We start from the raw sequence: 13128 nt of genomic DNA on the forward strand, positions 1-13128 counted from the left end.
ACAAACGTAATTAATTAGCAGAGACTGATTAGCTAACTTTTTAATTATTGCCTTTAGGAAGAAAGTGTCAATGCAAGAATTGTAGATTCCATAGAAAAATAACCGGTTGCGGTGTTTCCAACCAAGTACCACTGATACAGCTTCTTTTATTTGCCTTAAAACAAAGCCCGCGAAATACAAAAAGAACCACGTGATAGCGAAGCAATTTCAGCGCTCCCAGACGACCGATCAAACAACGACATTCGCTTATCTTTGCAACGCTGTCCCGAACGGGGTTCGGCGTTTTGCGATGGTTGCGAGATATACGCCAGCAACTCTCGCATGGGCGCTAGGGCGACCGCTCCTTCAACGCGTGGCGGTGCAAGTTCGGCGGCACGGCCTCATGCCTATCACTCGAGGCGAGGTTTCGCGTGAAAAAGCGCTCCATGCGAGCCGCGCTTCACTTCCTTGAAAAGCAGCGCCCGCTTACTTTTCATGACGCATATCTCGCCACCACCTCAAAACGCCGAACCCTGTTCGGGGCAGCGTTGCAAACATAAGCAGATGTCGTTGCTTGACCGGTCGTTTGGGAGCGCTGAAACTGCTTCCTTATCACGTGGTTCTTTTTGTATTTCGCGGGCTCTCTTTTAAGGCAAATAAAAGAAGCTGTATAAGTGGTACTTGGTTGGAAACACCGCAGCCGGTTATTTTTCTATGGGATCTACAATTCCTGCATTGACACTTTCTTCCTAAAGGCAATAATTAAAAAAAGTTAGCTAATCAGTCTCTGCTAATTAATTACGTTTGCACAATAAAAAATAGCGCAGACTAGGACACGCGACTGGCAACAACCCTCAGTTGGTCTCACGGGGCTAGGACACTTCGTCTTTTTTTAAAGCTTGGTTACTTTCAGCTGGGACACCCTGTATATTTTATGTCCTTCTGAACTGTCGTGCGTGCTGCCATGTTGTTCGGGGAGATGGGGCCAGTTAAGCTGCCCTTGACGCAGCTTTTGTCCCGTCACCCTCGCCACACCTCGTACATGCCCTGTTCTTGTTGTGGGAAATAAACTGAAACTGAAACTGAAGTACAAACCTGTAATATGAAAGCGACCATGTCATGCCCTCTTTAAGTCTGCCCTAAGTTTTTGTGTGCTACCTGGGATACGTTTCTGAGAGATGAGAACTTCTTGTTGGGCTAGTTGGTAATTCATGATCGGTAATTTAAAGGTGCCGAAAACCACCCGTTATTTTGTCTTGTGCGCGCGCGTCTGGTTTTTGGCGCCTTTAAATTTACATTCTGAGAGATGAGGAGCTCCGTATAGGCTGTGGATTCGTGCTGCGCGGCCGAGTGCTCTCCGAGGAGTGTGGTGGCTGAAGGTGGCTGAAAGCCGGTGTTCGCTTTCAGCCACCCCAGCGATGAAGCAGGCGTCTGCGTGACTTGACTGCCATACGCGTCGGCCCGCATATATCTAGTATACGCGGGGCCGCGGCATCGGTAAACGGCCCGAATGAATGTGCTCTTCTTCCGCCATGCCGCTGGGGCACCGCGGTCGGCGCGTGTCGTCTGCGTGCACTGCGCCCGAGTAAAGCTGGGGGGGGAGGGGGGGAGGGGGGGAGGGGGGGGGGGGGGTAGTTGCGCATATTCGCTCAGTGCCACACTGTACGGAAGGCGTGGGCGACAAGAAGAGCTCGAGGCAATTGCCATGGCTTGTACGGAGTTTGCCATCTGCCACGACCGCATCTTTGATGTGTAAATAAGCTTCGTGCTTTGTATGTAAACGAAAATCGCGACTGAATGGTTGCCACGATGCACGCTTGTATTTTTATGAAAAGCGCACCGATGAACGGCTCCCCTACAACATTCCGCTATAGGCCTGTTCCTGCTTCGCGTAATGCGATGCAAACCACCTGAGGCACTTCTAATTATTCTGTATGTGTTCTGTAAGCATGATGAAAGCGCCTCTAGCTCTGTAATCAGATGTCGACATAGTAACAAACGACAGCGCACAAATTATACTTCTGGGGGACTTCAACTAACCCAACATTATGTGGTCCCACGCGTTCCCTTTTTCTAACCCACCGAGCGCAGAAACTAACCAATTTATCTGCGCAGACTTTGGCTTTACACACACAAATCGTCACTTCACCCACACGTGTTACTCAAAATTCATCTTCTCTTCTAGATCTTGTATTAACGACTGCAGAAGATTGCACGTCACCTGTAATACCACGATGCCTGGCCTGAGCGACCACGATGTATCACATTTCACGTTAACTCTGGAACACGCACCGTCATCAAACCGCTCCAAAAATATTAGAGACTACAACAAGGCTAATTTTCTTGCTATTAATGACGAACTGAGCTCTTTTCTAGACATATTCTTACCTAATTACCTCACCAAGCTCCACGGTATAATCGATATTTAAACCGCCTTTCTAACAAAAAGCCTTTCTAACAAAAAGAAATAACTTTTTCGAACTGCTAAGTATTCATTAAAACCTGAGCGATGGACCGCATATAAATCAGCTGCCTTAGCCTATTCCCGAAGATTTCCTACTCTAATTTTCAACTTCGCTCTTGATGGATTCAACCGGCACCGTTCATTTCTCACCGTCGTGATCATCAACAAAAGGTCACAGTGCCTCATTGTAACACAGTGACATGTGCGCAATCCTATTTTCCGCTAACCTCTAAAGAATGGAATTCCCTACCCGCATCATTAACTAGCATCACTGATACAATTCAATTTAGAAGAATGCTTAGCTTTTGTATTTTATTGTAGTGTTGTGTTCTCCACCTACTAGTATTGTTCTTAAACTACTTTATTAATCTGTTCCGAGTTAATTTTGCTCACTTCTTTTTATCTTGCCTGAGTTGTTCTGTAGTTTTGTATGAATGTGCTTTGTTTACTTTTTTCTTGTTATCAACTGCCCTTCCCCTCTGAAATGTACTTTGTAGCCTGAGGGTATCACAAATAAATAAATAAATAAATAAATAAATAAATAAATAAATAAATAAATTTGTCCGCGGACAAAAGGCTTGCTAACTACAGTCCTGCGCTAGTTTTGATTTAAAACATTTGGAGGCGCTTAAGTTCTACCCTAAGGGTATGAAGCGGTGGCGTTAAAGGGTGGGTCCCTTCAGTGCTCCGTGGTCCTCTTTGCTTCGCATACAGGGGCACTGTTCTTTCATTTTCGGTGGAAAAAACAGCGCGAAAGGGACGGAAGACAAAGATCTTTGTCTTTCGTCCCTTTCGCGCTGTTTTTTCCACCCAAAATGAACGTATACCAACTCGCCCAACTTTCCATTCTACTGCACTGTTGTTTATTTTATTTTATTGCGTAAGCAATACTGCGCCAGGTTTCGAGCCATCGCGTAGCTCCCGGCGGTGGCCGAGGTCAAACAGATGGAGCGCCGTTGCCATAGCAACAGTTTCAGCCGCGCTCCACCAGGCGGCAGGACCGTCGCTGCGCCGCCGCCGCTGCCGCGCGTCTAGTCGCGCACTGTGGCTGTGGACGCATGTGTCGGAATGTGGAGAGAGGAGAGAGGAAGCGGGAGAGAAACGGGGGATAAATACGCACGTTCGCCTGGGGCAAAACAGTTGCTGCTTGCTTACGAAACTTTCCCGGTTTAACCAGAGCTAAACCTCAGCTAACTTTTTTATTTTATCTTTAATTATTTTTATTTCCACACCATAAGACACACAAGCGATCCCTTTAAGTAGTCGAACAAACGTTCCTCAGTGGTCGAGGGGCAGCGGGTCGATTCTCGGCTCGACGATTTGTCTTTCGAGTGCCGTTGCTTTTCTTTCTTCAGATGAACTGCGCAATGGTGGTTGAATGACATCACGACCGAGTAGACCAGTGAGGAATTGTGTGAGAGCAGGAGAGTGGAAATCTGGGTTAGTTGGTACATACTTATGCAAAAACCAGCCGAAAAGAGAGGGCAAAGGAGAGACGAGGCTCACACAACGACTGGACTAATAACTGTGCTTTATTGAAAAACAGCCAGTCTCCCAGGAAACCTAGCAGAGCAGGCGCAGCTCAACGGCAACGCAAAACCAGCACAAAAGACCGCGTTGCTGCCGAGACAGTCAGGCTGCAGTGTCAACGGGACAGGTAACTTATTTCCTTTGGCATCAGCGTGATAGACGTTGTGCTAATACAGTTATCTCCTTGATTACTTATGTGATATGCTTCGAGGATTTCGCGCTCAACCTTACCCTTGCCTCTACCAAGAAAAGTGACATTCGAAAACAACGGATAACACCCGCAATCGCGGCAATGGCGAGGCAAGTTTGCTCCGTCAGGAATAGTGTAGTTATGTGATCACGGTTGCAATGCCTGATAGGTGTGGGATGCTTGTATTACCTGTGTGAGGTCATCTGGTTGCGACTTCAAGACCCTCTCGAGCAATCCCGATTTTCCCGATCCGCCAACGCCAACTGCGCCGGTTTCTCCGCAGAACAAGACACTCAACGCCATCGAGTTAAAACGCGGAAACAATTACATGCAGAATGTGAAACCGAAACAAGGTTTGCGGACAATTAAGATATCTGTTTCCCCAGCTGCAGACATATCTCTGTATACCATGCTAACAAGCGAAGTGCAGGGTTATCCATGTGTGCGAGAAACAGAACTTCATTATGACGTCCTCTTAAACTGCACGTATGTCTGCAATGAGATTGATGTGCAGCAATCATGTTCTCTGACGTTATTGTTGTTGCTATTTACCGAAACTCCTTAGGCGCCCTTCAAGCATTGTTTAATTTTATAGACACTGTTTTACTTTGTGAACAATATAAAAAGCAGGAAAGGGGACACGGGAGAGGCCTTTGCCCTGCAGTGGGCGTAGTCAGGCTGATGATGATTATGATAAAAATGCACACGGTAATCGCTCGCGACTTCAATGTTGATCTCCTTTGAACCCAGTCCGCAAAGATTCAGTTATTGGAGTGTATGCTTACAAATGGTTGCGAAAATATGCCTGATGTAGCCACAAGGGTCACTTAAATTCGAACCCATTAACTGACCAATGTCTTACTACCTTTCGATTGAGCTCAACACGCTTTGGAGTGCTCGGTACTGGGATTAGAGATCAACCAATATTTTCCGCTTTTCCGATTCGGCCACGCATTGTATCCGAAATTACACAGCTCGTTAACAACCAGAACATTCAAACATTTCACTGCCTGTAGGAGAAAAAAGAGTGCGCAGGCATCTACTACCTGCTGGATATCCGTCAAAAGCATGCGAAGTGCTCATTGCTATAGTGCGAAAATGGTGTATTCCTAGCAATGCTGTATTTCCTGGCAAAAGTGTGGTTGAGCCCAAGAGGGCTCGAAAACAATGGGTGACTAACGAACATCAGAAGCGTGTTAAATACAAGGATATGTTATTAAAATGCATTGCCATTGGAAGGGTCTGTGTAACCGGAAATTTTGACCGCCGTCACATGTGGCTACCTCGGATACAACACTCTTTAGTGTAATACCTCGGATATAACCAACTTTCGTGTGTTGACCTTGGCTATAACGAACTTTAGTGTGCTAACATCGGATATCATCATCATCGTCAGCCTGACTACATCCACTGCAGGGCAAAGGCCTCTCCCATGTCTCTCCAATTAACACCGTCCCTTGCCAGTTGCGGCCACCGTATCCCCGCAAACTTCTCAATCTCATCCGCCCACCTAACTTTCTGCCGATCCCTGCTACGTTTGCCTTCTCTTGGAATCCACTCCGTTATCCTTAGGAACCAGCGGTTACCTTACCTTCGCATTGCATGCCCTTCCCAAGCCCTAAGCACAGACCAACCCTCCTACAGCGGCCGCAGATATAATCAACGCTCGCTTATTACGAACGAGTGCGATGCTACCGTCAAAATATGCATTACCACAATGGTAGTACGTCTCAGATACAACGAACAACTGTGGCCGCATCGTTTGGTTATGGCGAATGAGGAGGCGCTGTAAACTCGCCCCCGGAGTTGAAAAGTTCGCTACAGAAAGTTCGCTACGGGAACTTCGCGCTAAAGTGCGGAGACCGAAGAGCGTCTCTCAGCACCCGCAAAGCGGGCAGAGTGGGTGAAGGAACAAACGCGGGTTAATTAAATCCTAGTCGAAATCAAGAGGAAGAAGTGGGCTTGGGCAGGGCATGTCATGCGAAGGCAAGATAACCGCTGGTCCTCAAGGGTAACAAAGTGGACTCCAAGAGAAGGCAAGCGTAGCAGGGGGCGACAGAAAGTTAGGTGGGCGAATGAGATAAAGAACTTTGCGGGAATACGGCGGCCGCAACTGGAAAAGGAGAGGGTTGACTGGAGAGACATGGGTGAGGCCTTTGCCCTGCAGTGGGCGTAGTCAGGCTGAGGATGACGAGTATGATGATGCTCGCATTCAATCGCATACTAGCTGTAGCTTTTGGTTTAGGGAACTTTCACAAAAACCAGTACTGAAAAGGTGTCTGTACTCCTTCGATGAGCTGCATATTGTTTCAGCCCGCAAGCAAGCAAGTAGGCGCTCTTATCGCTCAATGCAGCCTACCATATTTTATGAACTCTTTCCCACTCTAAATTGAGTTTGTATATTTATAAAGAAAGCACTGAATTATGCCACGTTTTCTAATGGACGCCTTGACAGGGATACTGGTTATTTACTCCGTCAGACGTTCCAACTTGCATGCAACGAACAAATTACGGAATTAAGGCGGATTGTCGATCACCAAATCATGCTGCTGTGCAATACCTATCAGGAGATAATTGGCATTTGAAGGAATATGACGACAGTGCACAGCTTTAGGCGAACAGTGCTTGCTATACTGCAACATAAAGAGGTGCGCCGTGATGAAATGAGATGCATTATTATCATCCTTTTGTCCTTGTATAGTGCATTTTCCTTTTCTTGTGATTTTCTAGATCTTCATTACATGTACTGGCAATTGGGTTTCACGGAGAGCGCATCTATTGAATTTTCATTTGTTTTCCCAATCAGGTTTAAAAATTCCACATTTTATGTATCCTAGTGCGCTACGTTGTTTTTTGCACCAAGCAAAGTTTGCATAAAGTCTCCCCTTCATATGTGATTACATCCTGTGACTATTGCTGATTCTTCCCATTTATAGGTAATAAGCCTACCTGTCTCTTATTCGCGCTCAACTTTGTTATGTAATGTTTGCAACAGCTGACACTATGTTGTTAAATGTTGTCGCTCCTGCTCCGCCCAGCGATACGAAGACCTACTCAGACTATTGGGCTTCTTTTGTCCTGCCTCGTTGACAATACTTGTATTGCCCTAAAAAAAATGAATTAATAAAAACGCAAGGTCAAAACGGCGCTGGAGATACTTTATCACGCGTGTACACCTCGACGTCAGGACTGGCCCGCGACACCCAGACGGTGGTAACCACAATTACAACCTCCTTCCCCATTTAATGCCCACTGTAGCCTTTAGGGTATCAAAAAATAAAAAAATAGGAACGCTTATCATATCACGAATCGCCAGCTGATCTGCTCGAAGTATACGCAAAGAGATGTCAGCACTCTTGTACCCGATTTCGCATTTTACCTTCAGCAAATAGTAGTTGGTTTGGTTGGTTTATGGGATTTAACGTCCCAAAGCGACTGAGGCTATGAGAGACGCCGTAGTGGAGGGCTCCGGAAATTTCGACCACCTGGGGTTTTTTAACGTGTTCGTCCGTATTTTTTGCGTGTTCCTTCTACGTGTGTTTGTGCTTCTTCGCTGCAATATGAATCAATAATGCTACCAACTTGCCCAAAAACGTGTTTTACTCTTTAACGTGCACTGACATCGTGCAGTACACGGGCCTCTAGAATTTCTCCTCCAAAGAAATTCCAGCCGCCGCGGCCGGGATCGAACCCGCGTTTTTCGGGTCAGCAGCCGAGCACCATAACCACTGAGCCACCGCGGCGGCTAGCAAATAGTAGCTCTTCTAGAAAACCTTGACTAAATGTCAGCGGTCAACATTTTCCCTTTAATTTCAAACCATAAAGTTAAAGTTTTTTCCGAATAAATTGTACAGAAAAAGTGTTGTTTGGTCAATGTAAGAACATAGTGCTTGTTAGTAGACGAGGCAGCGCGTGGGACAGCTAAAGAGGCAGCTAAAGAGGCAGCTAAAGAGAGAGAGAGAGAGAGAGAGACAACGAGGAAGAGGGAAAGCAGGGTTGTTACCGTTCTAACCAGAAAGGTGTTCTGGTTCGCTTCCTTGCAGTGGAAATAAGGATGATGGGATTGAGAGGGGATAGAGAGAAGAGGCGAGAGCCACAGTTCCAATCGGTTCCTTAAGCCAGTCGCTCTCAGGACGCAAAACAGTGCCTTGTAGGCCTTGAGGGCAGCCGATTGCTGTGGCCACGGCCCCAGGAGCTTATCTTCTGTTAAAGGGCGAGGATCAAGGTGGTCCAGGGCACAACGCAGCGTGTCTACAGTTTCAAAGAAAATAAATCTAGCACATAAGGAACAAAGACGGAGTTTCCCACTCAGGGAATCAAGGCAAATGAGAACTCACGGATATTGCAAAACAAGGTGAAACGCCATTTGCTTGCTTCTTTCAACATTTTACATTGTGATTTTATATCGCAGAGTTTCACTAAGTTCGTTAAAAACATCAGGTACATAATAATTTCTGGTTTACTCTCCATGTGCACACTCGCGATTGAGCATATTTTTATATTTTTCGTAATGCTGTATCTTTGTTTACCGATACTTTAAAAGCATTTGAGTAATAATAGCGTGCCAGCCCACTATCGTTGAAGAGCTATTTAAACGGAAGTACTCGTATTCCCAGAATACTATACTTGTCTTGACTGTGTGCTTGTTCCGCGTCTGTTATACAGTGCTATGCTGTTGAGAGTTCTTTTAACCATGCGAATAATAGCTTGTTTTTTATGGTCGAAACATGTACCGTAGAACGCGATCCCATATACTGACTCCAGTAGTGCCTTATATGTGGTTGCTCTTAGGCTGATAGTTTTCCCTCGTGGACTATAGTATACACTATGGCCCTCATTAGCCGTCAGCTTCCCGTAAATACAGGCGATAATTATTCCAGCCAAGGTGATCGTGAAGCAAGATTCCTAATTACTAAAGCCACTAGCTCAAGCTGTAACGGTTGGCAGAGACATGCTGACAATCCGACGTCTACAAATATATGTTGTTATGAATCAAAGCGCCTTATGAGGATTACTGAAGCAGACTAATACCGTTTTCTAGACAATTATGAAGACTGAACTGTATGCGAACCAATCTACAATCTCCGATGTGTCCTGTTGGAAGATTAGACACCCTGTTTATAGTCAGGAATTTCAAGCGCTGTCGCAGTGTCATCTGCGTTATGAAAAATTCTTGATTTCAGCGTTACAGGCCGAGATCTGAAACATACATATAAAAAAGTATTGGTCGTAATGTGCTTCATTGGGGAATAATACATTTTAATAATTTGAGATCACTCCAGCTTCGTCAAGTTTAACGCATTGTAGTCGTTAAAAGTTTAACTTACAAAATGTTGATGAGAGTGAGCTCTGAAATATAGCAAGAAAACATCGTGCTGACATTCACTTTCATCATGCAACTAGCACAGCAACGTTATTCTTTAAGTTCTTAAGTAATAAATTATGTTCTACCGCGTCGAAATCATTTCATAGATTTAAAAGTATGCCTGAGGCTCCACTGCTATTTACTACTGATGTACTAAAGAAATCCGAGAATTACTGTAGCAAAGAAATATTCGTTGGCAGACGTGGGACCTATGGACTTAGATCGCTTTTCCGCGTCCTGGAGACTTTTGTACCATATAGTACGTAAGTATATTTAAGTGGACTCCGTCATTTTGGGGTCGGCGCATTTGCACAAGCGCTCGAAGTAGGCGAGAGAAGCAGGTTACGCCTCTGCGCCGACAGAGGGGACCACTATTTCATAGCGGTTATGTTTGCAGAAACACGCACTTTTTATTGTGCTACGTGGATAAGAGCTGAGAAAAATGCAACTTTGAAATAAAACGTTGCTGCGCACATATGAGTAGTGTTTCTGATCCGTTTCAGATTGCTAGTTGACGAGTTAATGCTTCGTAAATATTGACTTTTCACCAGCTGTAACTTGCACTTGTTGTCGGTACGCTCTGGATGGGGTCAGATGTCGCGAACGAAGGTCGTCATCGCTTCTCGGCCTCATGGCTATGATCGTTGCGTAGTTTCTGTTCTTATCAGCTTGATATCTGATAAGGCCCTTACAGGGTCTTGGGTATTGAACTTATTTTTGTGACTGGGCGCTGTTGTGAAGCTCGCTTCCACGGCGCCATGGGTCGTCCTGGCATTGCACTGCCGCCAGGAATGGCCTACCCCTGATGGGGGATTATATTCAATCGAAAGAAAGACGTAGACGCTGCTCCTTTCCTTTCTTAGCAAAACACCAAAATGTTAACGGAATTCTCATCTGTTCTTGATCCGTCATATAAAATATGTGGATTTCACTTTCACCACCGCCGAGCCGCCTACTTATACAGCTGCGGCACCTGTCCCCCAGCTTGATGGTTCAATTTCTCCCTTGTCCGATTACAAGATTGAGTCTTATAGCTTCAACGAATCCCACTTGTTGCTCTTACTTGCGCCTATAATGCTACGCGATCTGCTGCTGCTCTTCATGTCCTTGCAAACGCTGAAATTGCAAACGCTTGCAAACGCTGTCCGATCTGAAATTTAACCTTTACTTAATCCCTGATACGACCATCCGTCATTTTTTTGTTCAGCGTAGTTCGCAGGAACCCTTGCCTTTTTGTTGTCAAACGCGCACTGCATATTTACACTGATGGGCCTTTCATCCTAACTCTGCTGGTGCTGTATATGTTGTTCTTAGTTCAACATAAAATTTTTATACGTTCATCGTCACTCTTCAGAACCAGCCTCTTGTAGCCTTTGATTCTGCGGTTGTTTATGCTATTAATAACTCTGCCTCTCCGCCCATTCATTTCTGCCCTGATTCACTATGTCTTCTGTCTGCCCTCTCTTTAGTTACGTCGTTTAACTCCACAATTACTTCGGTTAAGAAAGATCTCTGTCGTTTGGCTTCTCTCGCCTCATTTTGTTTATCTCATATCCGGAGTCACTCCGGAATTTATGGTAACGAGTTAGCTGGCCAGGCTTCTGGTAGCGCCGGGAAATATGGCAGTTTACACACTTCTACCCTTTCACGTAGCTGCGTGCGTTCGTGTTTACATCCTTCTTCACTTCTTTTGTGGATAACTTTTTGGCGCGAGAATAATGGCGGCACAGAATAATTCAGTTGGATCACTGATGCACTAAATATTCCTACAATTCGTCTGCTCAGGAATCCTCTTATTACTTTACTCACTGGGCATTGTAGATTCCTTTTCCATTAAAAAAAATGGACTCTTTCCATCTTACACTTGTTCATGTGAAATGTTGTGTGAAGACGCCTGCCATTACTTCCGGGTTTGTTCCCTTACTGCTTCTTTAGTTTCTCGTTTAAAATCTCTTTGCTCAGCGGACATCCATTTACCCCTCCGTTCTCCGAGACCCTGTTGCTTGTGCTCTACTCCTTCAAATGGTTCACGTAATAAGCAGTACAATTATTAATTATTTATACACGAGGATTTCCTTCTTTACTCTCTTTTATCTTGCACACGCTCTGCATATATGGAGGAGGGCTCCGTGCTCCTTTGTTGGGCATGGTTATGTCGTAGCCCGCACACTGTACTTTGAATTTCTGACTGCGACTTTGACTGTGCTATGATTTTAGTTTTCTTTCGTTTTTGTTTTTTATTTCCCTGCTTTTCCGTTTAAGTTGCTTTTTTATTTTGAATGTTAAGCTCCATTTTCATTTATCTTGAATAGGCTTTAAGCCCAATTAGGATACGGTGGCCGCAACTGGCAAATGACAGGGTTAATTGGAGAGACGTGGAAGAGGCCCTTGCCCTGCAGTGGGCATAGTCAGGCTGATCATGATGATCATGATGACGATGGCGTTAAGCCCGGCAAAGCAATGCTGGTCCGGGCTCCTTCCGTCTTTCCTTTATATATATATATATACAGGGTGTTTCACCTAAGACTTTCTGCAATTTTTAAAAATAAGCTATTTGAAGAGAGATAGACAGAAAACTTTATTTACAAAGGAATTCGGGGCACGCCCCAGGGTCCCCGCACGACCCCACTGCACTCAAGTGTTTATGTTCCTGAGGTCCATAACACTGGCAGCACGGCCGGTGGCGAAGGTCTGCACGGCCGGGTCCTCCGAGCGCAGCAGGGTCTCCCAGTCCTCCCAGGTCTTGAGGTTCTCTAGGTCCCGCGGGGGAGGGTCCGCCGGGCAGAGGGAAAGGATGTGGAGGGAAGAAGCGAAGGTTTCTAAGCATAGGGCGCAAGCAGGAGTGGGGAAGGAGGGATGATAGTGGGTTAGGGTAAGGGGCGAGGGGAGAGTATGTGTTTGTAATCTGCGCCAGAGTGTTGCGTGTCTGTTATCTAGGGAGGGTGGGGCGGGGGGTAGAGCTGGCGAGAGGCTCTGTATGCCTGGGTCAGCTCACTGAATGAGCGCATGCGATCCTTCGTGAATCCCCGATCCGAGGCCACCTGAGCCCGGTTTAAAGAACCTCGGGCTAAAAGGTTGGCGGCCTCGTTTCCGGGATTCCCGGAGTGCGCAGGCACCCATATCAGCTCCACTTGGCGGGGCGGGGGTGCATCGGGCGAGTCCAGTATGCCAAAAGCAGGGACATGAACTCGGCCTCGAGCAAAATTTAGAATCGCAGTTTTAGAGTCAGTTAAAATATACCGGGCTTCCGTGCGGGTTATAGCAAGTGCAATGGCGGCTTCTTCTGGTGTAGTACATCATAATGCAGCTAAGACGTGCTAACTAGCAGGCTTGTTAACCAAAATTTAATAATTAACTTTTAAACTATTACCGTTGGGCTCCTTAATTACTGAGAGGCATGTAGCCCCCCGTAAGTAATGTCCATATTCGTTTTTAGAATTTCGAGAACGCGATTATCCTCGGCGCTGTGACCCAACAAATTTTGGCTATTTCGACGAGTTAGGTTCACTGGAGAGGTTGCTTTGTCTGCAAGCTTCTCAAACCGCATGTATTTTGGCGCGATGTAGGCGAAATTTGTTGGGCCACAGCGCCGAGGATAAT

The 13128-nt window shown here is 45.8% G+C and overlaps 1 protein-coding gene and 1 non-coding gene across 4 annotated transcripts in view; one reads left to right on the top strand and one right to left on the bottom strand.

Annotated features, from left to right (window-relative positions):
* Positions 1 to 13128, bottom strand: part of dachs (unconventional myosin-IXb-like dachs) — a 392239-nt gene that overhangs the window by 208040 nt on the left and 171071 nt on the right. The window lies entirely within an intron of this gene.
* LOC149345962 (U2 spliceosomal RNA) lies at positions 10144 to 10333 on the top strand. The gene has a single exon (XR_016282606.1). It is a non-coding gene; the product is annotated as a U2 spliceosomal RNA (small nuclear RNA).

The sequence above is a fragment of the Amblyomma mixtum genome, chromosome 4 (genome assembly GCF_055824585.1).
Source record: "Amblyomma mixtum isolate Tamu chromosome 4, ASM5582458v1, whole genome shotgun sequence".
NCBI classification, from domain to species: Eukaryota; Metazoa; Arthropoda; class Arachnida; order Ixodida; family Ixodidae; genus Amblyomma; species Amblyomma mixtum.